We start from the raw sequence: 12,411 nt of genomic DNA, 5'->3' as shown, positions 1-12,411 counted from the left end.
TTACGGTCTCATAAATGTACATTGAGCCAGCAGCCGCCGGCTCTTCTTTACTGAAGAATCTCCTGCTCACTGCATCTGTCCCAGAAGACATGCCCTTACTGAAAAAATATACACTGAACCGTAAAAACTTTGCTCTGGGCGGGACTCCAAACATCTGAGATGCACTTATATTGCACTTTGTTGCTCAGTTGAAACTGGCTCCCGCTCCATTGTGTACACTGCGTATGTTATACAGTAGGTTTGTGTCATGGGGTTTATTACAACTCACGGTTGTCTGCTGCCCAGCGCACCTTGTTACTGACCAGGTCGTCCATGCAGGGTTGTAAGGAATCACGGTTGTATCTCATCATCTGGCTGATTTGCATGTATTAAATGCAGCCAGTGTAATAAATGCATTGTTACAAGCCTCACCGAACCTACAGACTGTCGTCAGAGATGCAGTGAGTAGCAGAATCAGAAACAGGTTCATGTTGCGGGTCACTCTTCTTGACTCAACGCAAACTCACACTGATTTAACGTATTCAGTTTATTCTAATGGGGATTAAAAAAAAACCAACTATTGTCAACGTAATGTAAATACATTCGATTATTGCATTTTAGTTTTATCATGAGAGAACTGAACTATCTCAGAATAACACACAAATTGTATCAGTGCATCATCACTTAAATGTTCTATTACTCGGATCGTCTGGAATTGGGAGATAAAAAATAATTATGTATTGGCAAAGGTGACAATAATTCTCATTTCTACACATAGAAAACCAGCCATTTTCTGTTCATGAAAGATCATGAAAAATAGTTAAAATGTCACGAGAGTTAGATTTTTCTGTATTAGTTTTGCATGACTGTGTAATATTTTCAATTCTCCTTTAATTGAACAGACACTGAAGTGCAATGACTGGTTGTTCAAAACACATGTGATGAAAACAATAAATCAAAGTCCAATAACTGTAATGCCTTGGGATTTAATGATCTATTTATTGAAGTCTGCACAGGCAGCTTGGCTGGAGCTCTCGCCAGTGATTTCCAAGAAAATCTCTCCAACTGTGTCCAAAAAAACCCACCGATTTATTCTTTACAATGGCCCTTTTTTATAAATAACATATTCCAAAAGTGTTTTATTTCTTCCCACTGACCAGTGATCACAGGGCATTTAATTCATGATGACTTTCTCTAAATGACTGCAGCGCTTGTTTTAACCCAAAACTGCACATTAAGTTGCAAAACAAAAAAGAGTGTCTCCATTACAAATATAAATGGTTCGATACAGAAAAACTGCAAAATACACATTGTTTTGATGTTCGTAACATTAAATGACACGTAACTGAAACCTTGCATTACACCTGTATATGCATTTTTTAATATTTTCAGTCAACTAAATTACTCTTGTTCTGACCACAGATGGTAAAGGGGTGATCTGGTATGTGATCTCATGCATTCTATGTAGTTCACAGGGGGTTGTGGTGGCCATATTTGGGCCATTTTCAAATGAAATAAACCCTCAAATGAAAACATAAAAAGCTTTGTTGTGTTTTGAGGGTCTGTTTACATGACAAACATGACCACTTTTTGTGTTTTGTTACTTTTTTGTTTTAACGTAAATGGGGGAAAACACAACTTCTAACAAAGCACAGTCTCGCACCAAAGTTGAGTTTACCATTTTAATTGGCTCAAATGACATTCAAAATGTGCTTTTTAGTAAAAAAAACAAAACAAAAAAAACAACTTTTCACTTTTCAGCTCCTTATATTATTAGTAAAACTAAAAGTGAAATTGGTACTCTCAACAGTTCAAATCAATAACAGCATGGACGTTTTCTTCATATTTAGCATAATAAAAATATACGGAATAGTTTTGAATGCAAATAGCAAATAGTAAAATTACTTTTCTTTTGATTTTGTTTGATTTGTTCAGCCTTCAACTGTGCAAAAACAAATCATCATTTTTAAGTTATTAAAATAATTTCTTGATCTGAATTGAACAACCGACTCTCTTACAAACACAATACAAATGTAATGTAAATATTAAATGTACTACTCTAACTGGTATATTAATAGTTAAAATATTTTTATCCCCAACACTTGTTTTGAAGAATATTTGTCAAAGATGAGTCATGACCATTTTACAGCCGGACAATGTTGAGCAAGAAAAAGAAAAAACCTCCCACTCTTGGCGACCTGACCTTGGTCCTCTTCAGTCTTTGTTCTGTTCATATAAAGAATAGAAAGAGCACTTTAAAATGTCTCAAGCCCTTTAAATGGCTCGGCTGCAGGAAATATGACGAAGGGCAAACGGCGAAATACCGTGACATTCGAGGTGTGCAGAAGCTTCTTCCTGTCATCTGTCAAAAAGTTGAACCTTTTAATAACAGGAAAACCTCATGCTAAGTTCTGAAATGTAGCACTGAGTCCTTCACCCACCTCAGGTTTGCCTTTTGTTCAAATGCACCACGGGGACGGAGAGACAAAGATGGTTGCTTGATATTTTCAGCTCAGGTGACTGGTGGAAACTAAAAATGAAGCTGAAGCAAATGAACATTCAAGATAATGTCTGGTTAAAATACAGGAAACGTTTTATCATCCCTGCCTCATACAGTACATTGAGCTAAAAACTGCAGGCAGACATGAGTGTGTGGCACAAGAGCGTGAAAGCGCAATCGCATTTGTGAGTCTCACTTTAGTGTAAGCAGCCCTGCAGTGACATGAACTGTGTATTTGTATTTGGCATTTAACATGTTATTCTGTATTCTGAACTCTTGTTCACCTCAGTTGGTCCAGTGACGTCCTCCTTCCATCTCAACCAACGAAACTGTGAAACTCCTCTTCCACTTCTGGTTATAGTGTCGCACAACGTGACACTTCATTGAGGGAAAAGTTACAAAAAGTCATTTCGGGTCCGATCTTTTTGCCCCTTTTGTCTTCATCTCGCTGCAGACGGGATCTTGTGATTCTGCTCTCCACTTCACCTCCTCAAAAACATCACGAAGGTCACAGAGGGACAAGTGTTGATTATCATGCAACACTGATTACGAAGTAGGCTCTCCTCAGGGTTTGGAGCAAGTCTGTTGTAAATTGGTCTCGGTCAGGAACTCACTCACCCTGAGGGGTCCAATTGAAGAATGAAAAAAAAAAAAGAAAGAAGCAAAAGACGCTTACGGTCCTTCGAGCTGCATTAATGTTTTAATCTGCTCCTTTAAATGTGACTCTACGAAAAGTGAACACAACGAGAAACACACAACAGGCTGAATTCATTCAATGGATTTATATAAAGCAAATAATAATCTTTGTTTTCCTTTGTATTTTAACCATACAGCTTAATACCCATAATCATAATCTTAATAGTGTCAGATTCCTCTCTAAAAACACAATCACAAAGGGAAGTATAACGACTGCCATATAATGTCAACAAATTAAAGTGGGTGAGTTGAAGTGAAGAAACACACGTTGCTTTCTTCTTCAGGACCGTTTCATCCAACTCTATGTCAAACAAGCTTCTTTAAGAACAATGTAGACTCAAAGTAAGGACTTTCTCACTATGAGGCTCTCCTAATCATCACTAAAACACTGTGAGGATGTCAATCTTCCTCAACTAATATCTGCAAAATGCCATAAGAAACATACTTTTTGAGGGACGTCCATAAAGTTATAAGCTGGGATCAACAACATTGGTGGAAAGAGTGATGTGCTAATACCTCCTCATTGTACTCATAGATTCGAATTCTTCTGGCGTCATCAGCAGTTTGCCACAAGCTCTCTGACAAAACTACATCAGCAGCACATCATGGAGAAGACAAAGCAGGTGAACTAACCCTAACTGGACTTTAATTCATTAATCGAAACAAACAAACAAGACTTTAAAATAAATGTTGTTGCTCTATAGTTGGAGCCCATTACCTTCTGAATATATAAAAAGATTAATCAACATTTGCTGTCGTGCTTCTACTTTTGGCAGTAATGCACCCATGACTTATCAGTCTTATCAAATTAATATTGCAGTTGTATTTGCCAAGGTACCACTGGAATCATTAGATGCTATTTATGGTGCTTGAAGGAACATTTGTAAAGCCGTGGAGTTACTGTCTCTCTTTCTCTTGCCGAATGAGTTAACTGAACAGGGGTCTTAACTCTAAACTCCTGTTTACTTGAGTTGGACCTCCTCATTGATTCTGAACTAACTCAGAGATTACTCACTGTAATATTAACCTGCATCAACAGCATTTCTGAAGTATATGCTGTCTTCAACATATATTAAGTTTTCTTCAAATGACTTGACCTGTTTTCAGCTGGTTGGTAGTTTATCCAGTTTTGTTGCTTCATGCTGTCATTCTCCATATTTTAATGATCATTTCAAGAACTGCTCACATGCAGAATATGTAATGTCTTCATCCAACTGATTTATGAAAATCAGATTGAACTTAATGAATCAAGCAGTCATAAGACCGACCCACAAAATGATGACAGCTCAACAGATGACTGCAGTGATACAGCAAAATGTATAGATTTTTAACGCATACAGGGGAAAAAGGATGAGGGAAGGCAACACATGGGTGACTCCAACTCCACGAGTTACTTTACTTGCAGTAAATGAAGTAACTTGTCATCAAAAAAAACAATTTCCTCCATTTGTCTGATGTCAGGAACGGTTTCGTCGTTTAAACATTCAAGTTATTTAGTGTATTTTCTCACAGTTCAGGTGTACAACTGAATGCAACAGCATCGGTCTCTCTGAGGTGGAGGTGTATAAAAATGTGCGCTGCTTCCATAATGTGGGCATCCTTCAATTCTTTGGTTGAATTCTCAATAATAATAATAGTACATTTTTATTCAAAAGACCGAAGGTCACTTTACAATACGTGTTAAAAATGCAGTTAAAAGCAAGTAAAAACATCTCCACAGTCCGTATGTTGAAGTGTTCCTGAGCTCGCAGATGATGGATATGTAGCAGCCGTGTCCATTGGTTCAGGGCAGCGATGGCCTTGAGGTTACAGGAGATCTGGAGTTTGCAGAATCCCCCCCCCCCCCATCCAAAAAAAAAAAAAAAAAAAAAAAGTTCCCTGAGCGTCTCAATGTGGCTCCTATAACTAGGTTGGGTCAATGTGGTTTAACAAAAAAAAATTCCCCAAGGAGATGAATAAAGTCTGATCAGTGTATGGTGAATGATTTTGAAATACAGTAGTAGTAGAAGGACATTTCTTAAGAACTAGTTCAGAGAGATCATAGTCTGGACTTTCTCATCAACCTGTGACAAAACACCAACTTATTCTCTAATGGCACCACCTACTCATCATTTTTGCCCGAGACCGTCATCACATCAGGATGTCTTTTTGATTGCTTTCCTCTGACTTTGCTCGCACCGCAACTTTCCCTTGATTCAACGCTGAAAACTTTTGATTAAATTTTCCGAGCCAGAACACTTCTGTGAATAGTAGATGACATTTCTGACACAGCTTCGTGTGAATCAAGTTTTAACCTCCGTAATAAACGTGTCGATTCCCAGTTCTGAGACGGCGTCCTTCGGCACGATGCCACTGGAAAAAAGACTCGTGCAAAGTAAACAAAACGTGTTTCAGTTGTCGGTCCACTCTGAGTCTTTTCCTTTGGAGAATGTTTTGCCTGCGCTGTGCATACTGAGGCATCTTAATACTCAACAATTCCTAGAACAAAGGTCTTTCTCAGAAGAATTGACTCTGCCTTCCCTTCCACTTACTTTCCATTACGGCTGAGGATATGGGAACACATTGACTATTAGTACCGCAATCATAGCTGCTGTCCTTGGTAAACACATGATCAGGATACTCAATCAGTGAGATGCACACATACACTCATACAAACACACACATGCAGGCACTGCAAATATATTGGAGACCTTTAATCTTCTGTCTTTCAGCAGGCCTCCAGCATCGTGCGTTGTAAAGCATCAAACATCCAAGGCCTGGATGACAAAATATCTATGGAATTAAAATGCACCATATTTAAAAATAAATGATGGGATATTTAACACTACTGCTATTACAAAACTGAATTTAAATTCTGTTTTCCTGATGATGAATTTATCAGCATGTACTGTCTTTATGTTATTTTGTCTTGTCAATTCCCTTAAGTTTCTGTGACCTCTTTCTTTTTCTCCATTTAGTCTCCATCCGATCACCTGGAATCACACCCTTGGGTTTTTCTATTTTGTCCTCCTGTGTCTATGTACACAGGAGGACAAAATCTGATGGAAGTGTGATAAAACGGTAACCTTGCACCGCTTCACAAGCAGAAACTGGCACTTTTAGATTTGTGGTCATGGTTCAAAGAATAATGATAAATTCTGGTGCAAAAATACCTTCTTACTAAAGCCTTTGCACATCACCCGAATGACATGTAGATGCTAGTTATTACCAGATGCAAGTTAGTTATCCAGAGAAGGAAAGTTTCTTGCACATGTTAAACACAGATTGCATTTAGGGGTTTGCGATGTGCGTCAGGGTGGAGTTTCAAAATTCACTTGCATATTTTTATTTAGTGTGTATTTGTCCTCTCTGCCTTTCTGTGTGAGCGATGCCATCAATATGTACGTCCTTCAGCCTTCCCCTGTGCTGATGAGCCACACTCATGTTTGTTCCAAAGGAGTCTCATTTCCATCCCCTGCTGAATGCTCCTCTGTGTATAGCCAGCTCCCCCTTGTTCATCTCCAGCTTGCTGGTTGTTGTCTGTCCAGTTTCCTTGGCTATTGAACATAGTGTAGCAGTTTGGTCCCATTACCTTGTCCACAATAATCTGTTCCAATGATAAGGCTTAAGTTTGGGCTTTGATTTTGTTTCTGTGTTTAGTTGAGGGTTTGAAAAAATACCCAGCATTTGGTTCTTTAGTCTTGAAACCTGACAGGTGCTATTTATCGTAAATGACTTCGACTCCCCGTTACTTTTATGTCATGGAAAGTGGAGGATGATCGGCCCCACAGCATGCACCTCACAAATCCATATATAGTCCCGTCATTATAAATATAAGTAAGTCAGGACAAAACTTTTTTCTTACACTGAGACGTCTCATTTCAGTGATGCAACACAACTCTTGGATGTGGTCCTCTTGTAGTTTCTATAGTTACAGTCAACCGTCTGCCATAGACTTTGATCCTCAAGCTGGAAATCTCCTATATATTTTTCTCAAACTCCTTCAGAAAGTGTGCATATATTCCCAAAAATGGAGAGAAGAAATTACGTAGTTTATACTTTTGTAAATTGGGCTTAATTCTTTTTTTTCAGCCCCCTCCTTTTACAATCTTAATGAGTGTTATGCTTATTCTAAGTGTTTGGGTGTGTGCCAGGCTTTGTTATTCATTCTGAAATGCAATTCTTGTTGGGTTTTTTTGTCCTCTTTTGCTGCTGCAGTATCTTTTCAGAGTTGATTACATTTCTGGGTGCGGATGGAAAATCCAATACAGGCTACATCTATCACTTTGAGCATGAACAGACCTGCCATAATTCTCTTGGTGAACAAACTGGGATGAGGAGACTTAATATGTGAATATGCATTGATGGAGGAGTGACACCTCAATAGGTCCTCTGTTTTTAGAGCTCTCTCTAATATTAACAGCAATACATCCCAGACTACATGTGAAACAGTAACGTCAAAAAGCTGCACGGCAGTTGATTATGACGTCACAAAGAGAAGAGCAGCTTGACTTCTGCAACTTCAGCGACAGCAGCAATCACACAACGTGTTTCTGTACCTGTGTTAATCTTTACATTACTGCTTTATGAACTGCGCGGGAGCCATGTGGCACGGCACTGCACTTACCGCCTCATCACCTGCCAATTTGAGGATTCCTGTAATAAAAGTAGAAAAACACATTTGCAGTAATGCCGCCATTACAAAGTCAAGCCTCGCCAGATTATATGCATCAACATAAATGGTCAGTAAAACATCACGCAGATGACAAAGAACACCAGATGTGTATTCAGGTGTCGACGCTGCTTTGCTGCATACTTGAATGAGTGAATACATCTGTTCGACAACACTGCTGATGAGCTTGACGTTATAATTGTGAGATCTAATGTTTGATTTATATAACTGGGAAGTTTTCTGTTAGACTTTGTGTATTCTCATGAGCTTTTGCATAAATACAATATATTTTTCTTAAATACTTATTATATTGACTATATGTACAAAACAAAAATCAAGCTTACCACTCTTGATAAGCCGCAGATGAGGAGTTACTGTATAAATACAAGCGTTGAGTTAGTTCCTTGTTAAGCCCCCAGGGTTAACTCAGAAAAGACTCCATCCTAAAGTTGTAGTAAGACTGAAGGACAGTTCTCTTTTGTTGTTACAGCGAGCATCCTCACAAGGTCATCAGCAGTGAATTTTGTTTTGAGGGATCTTTCAAAGAGAAGCACAAGCTCATATTATTAAGGTTTAATTGAGGGTGTGACTCCTACACCCTCTCAATATCCATACCAGGTCATAGATGGCATTAGTCATAGGTGTCATCAGCATAGCATCCAGGTGAGTGCTAAAATAGAAGGAAAACCTTGAATCCCGCTCTTTTTATAAACCACCAAATGTTCATAATTTAAAAGTTGTGAAGCGGAGCTTTCACATTGAATTGCTTTTTTAATTGAATTTTAACCTTCATTTCAGGCTCCTGTTCAAAAATTATAAACCTAAAATGAAAACCTATGTCTGCAGTCTTTCTGACATCAAAATAAGTGCTCGTAGTCCGACATAGGTAAATTAGATTGGTAAAATAATGCTAAAAAGATTTTGGTATTTGGTAATTTATTTGTTTAGTCTTATATTTGAAGTATGTGAAGTAGTGACTATATTCTAGTGGACAAAGTTCTCCAGTTTAATTGAATCTAGTGGATTTGTTGTGATGCATAGTTGTTTGATCTGAGGGGGGCTAATTTCTAAAGGGTTAAAATAAAGGCTGCACTGGCGCTAATGTACATCGCAGCAAGTCTCCACCTTCACAGCAGAGTCCTACCCTGGGTCAGGTTCTCGGAGGACGAGCTTATGAGACGGTGCTCTAGATGGAACAGACTAAACACAGGCAGTACTTTGTCTGCTACAGCCAGTTTAGGTAGCGGCAGCTCCATTTCAGTGCACTGTTTTAGGCAGCGAGCCTCCAGTCGTCAGTTGGACGGTCAAGTTTTAAAAAAGACGGCCGGAAAAATAGCGCAATCTTAAACCCGCACCTTGCAGTGAAATTCAGTAAACTGTACGCTGCCGCAAAGTGGTATCGGTGTCGTGTTATCGATGGCAATTTTATGAGTACGAGTACTCATGCCTGATATCAGACCGATACCCATTCCCGGCATTGGTGCATCCCTTGTTAAAATCTGAATGTGGGGTCCAATAACTTGCTTTGATTCGGAAAAGAATGACATAACCCCCCCATTCACTTGTTTCACACCTATGATTGAATTATCTTGGCTTCATGTGATAAAGATGAAGAAATACAGATTTTATTCACCTTTTCCAATTGTGATCAACCATCTCCTGCACAAACACTTCAGCCACTTTAGTTTGAAGTATTTTGCACAGAACAATGTGAGATCAGCAAACCATTGTGGAAAGTATGCACCGAATAAGTTTGTTAACTTTGGCTATTTTTCGACCGCTAGGTAAAGAAAACAAATCACCCGAATGACTGAGACAGCTGTGATGGACGAGCTGGCCATTCCTGGCTAGAATATCAACGTCTTTCCAAGGAGAGGAAGTGGCTGATCCCTTTCGATTCAAGATGGGATGAAGAAAGCAAGGTAAGCTGAAAAAAGGTGTTGTCAACACGTTTGTTCTTCAGTGGAGACAGTGGAATTAAACATAAGTTATTGATAATACAGTAAAGGGCAGGCTTAGTCCCTCACGGTGGACGGCCTTCACGCTATTTGAAGGTGTTTAGGGATTACATGACATTTACAGCCACACTAAATCAGCTACTCTTGCTTCTGTTTACTCAAGATTACAGAAATGCTGTCAGCCAAACAAGCAGCAAGGTTTCCTGACTATTTTTATCCCCATCACTGAAAATTCCTCCGATTTTGCGTCACAGTTGACTCGCTTGTCTATCGACTTCACAATTGTGCAGCAAGCCTGTTTTAATTCTCTCAGTTGGTTAAAAGAAAAGGCAGGTGGAGTGACCATTTCATTCATGTTCTTGCATGTACTTAAATCACAAAAGGGTTTGTGAATGTTTCAGGGAAATTTTCCTGCATCTTCTCATTGAAAACGGTCCCGGTGATAAATAGTTCAGTCCCACCACAAGAGATTACATCTCCGGAGTATTGCACGCCACCAAGGATGCTCGGGAGCATCTGATCTGATGGAAGTGTGATAAAACGGTAGCCTTGCACCGCTTCACAAGCAGAAACTGGCACTTTTAGATTTGTGGTCATGGTTCAAAGAATAATGATAAATTCTGGTGCAAAAATACCTTCTTACTAAAGCCTTTGCACATCACCCGAATGACATGTAGATGCTAGTTATTACCAGGTGCAAGTTAGTTATCCAGAGAAGGAAAGTTTCTTGCACATGTTAAACACAGATTGCATTTAGGGGTTTGCGATGTGCGTCAGGCTGGAGTTTCAAAATTCACTTGCATATTTTTATTTAGTGTGTATTTGTCCTCTCTGCCTTTCTGTGTGAGCGATGCCATCAACATGTACGTCCTTCAGCATTCACCAAACAAAGTCAGGACAGTAAATATTTCAGAGGCTGGAAAAAGCCGAATGATAAGAACTGTGCAGTCAATGTGAAGCGACTGCGATGTCAAGTGGAAGTCGAATTCCCAAACTCTTGACCAAATGATCCAGAGAAAATAGGATGAAAATAATTGAATTGGAAATGCAATGAAATTGATTCACAGTTTGGGAGGACTGAAACACTATCTTGTCGAAATGGAGGTAAAGAATGGAGTGGATTTAACATTTTCACTCCAACATCCTCACAAATCCTTGGTAACACGACTCGGCATTGGTTACTAAAAAACACTTTGCAACACTGTCTGCAGTAAAGAACTGATTTCTGCCTAATAAAATGTATGACCCTCTGCAAGGAAGCTGCAGAAATGTCTTTACTAAGGATGGAGCAAAGGGAGGGATCAATTTGTGCTTTGTAGTTCAGAACAACTCTGGCGTTTTCAGTGAGGTGATTTTAATTGAATGAAACTCTGAGAAATGAAACCAATTTGTCTGAAAAGCAGTGCCTGGATAAAGTATGAAAGTTCTCCTTTGGTTTTCGTTGGGGGCATCATCCGAGTGTTAATGAATATCTTGCATCCGGAGCTCCAACTCTTCCACATCTATTGAGAAGAGCTGTGATACTAAAGGCGGTGCCGCTTTGTGTCTGGAGCAGCGAAACCCTGCCGGCACTGCCACTGCAAATCACATCTGTTCCATGAAAGTGTTTCTGCGCGGGGTGTAAAATAAGTGGCAGAATGTGGGAAATCTCACCACGTAGTGACTAAAGGCCAATGTATGCGTACAGCCTATAATAAGTTTGATGTGAGAAACTCTCTGTTCACACTTGTTATCTCTGACTACTATTAGCAATTACACTTTGCCAAGAGCACTTCACTGTTAACAGACATGTAAAAAACATACTCTGTCACGTGAAAACTGTGGATGTCTATATGAAAATAATTCATGCTAATACATTTGGCATGCAGAAGCATGTGTGTGAGTTTATACAGAGTATATTCTGCATTTCTTTCTGCTGCTATGACTTCTAATCCTCTCCAAAGGCAATGTCAAATATGATCAAATGCCGCACTCTGCTTTATGCAGTGTGAGTTTTGCATGGTATTTTATCAGCCTAAGGACCATTTGAAGCACATTTTGTGATCAACTGGGAGCAAGTCCTCATTTCCTTAAGTTAAAAGAGATCAGAACTACTTGGACAGATACAATTAGTGGTGACAGAAGTATTTCTGACAACTCATTAGATAAAATTCTGAGAGCAGGAGTGAAAACAGGTTTAACATATAAAAAAAGGAGCCTCCACATGTTAGCAGATAACAGCTTTGTTGAAGGCTGGTTGGAAAACCATTCATTAAAAAACACCAACTGTACCCAATAACTAATTGTCCATAAATTTAAAAAACAAACAAACGGCTTCAAGCCACAAAACATGTAAACAAACCCAGCTCAGATATATATGACAATAAAAAAACCAAATTTTTTTTATGCCAACTTTTAGTCTCAGAAGTGCACCAGTGAAGAAATGTTTCAGTTTATTACACCTTTCACAGATTTTCCATTGTTATCTGACGAAAAATAAAAAGCATTTCTTTGAAATGCGGATTATTTCATGTGTTATTGTCAGACTCAAGTGATAAATGTTGTACCGCAGAGCTCCTCTAAAGGCCATACAGTGAAGCATTAGGACTCATTTAAGCAGCGATTAGCAAGTAGCGTTTAATTCTTGA

Source organism: Blennius ocellaris, assembly GCF_963422515.1.
Source record: "Blennius ocellaris genome assembly, chromosome: 10".
Classification (NCBI taxonomy): Eukaryota; Metazoa; Chordata; class Actinopteri; order Blenniiformes; family Blenniidae; genus Blennius; species Blennius ocellaris.
Note: the sequence above shows the minus strand (reverse complement) of the source record.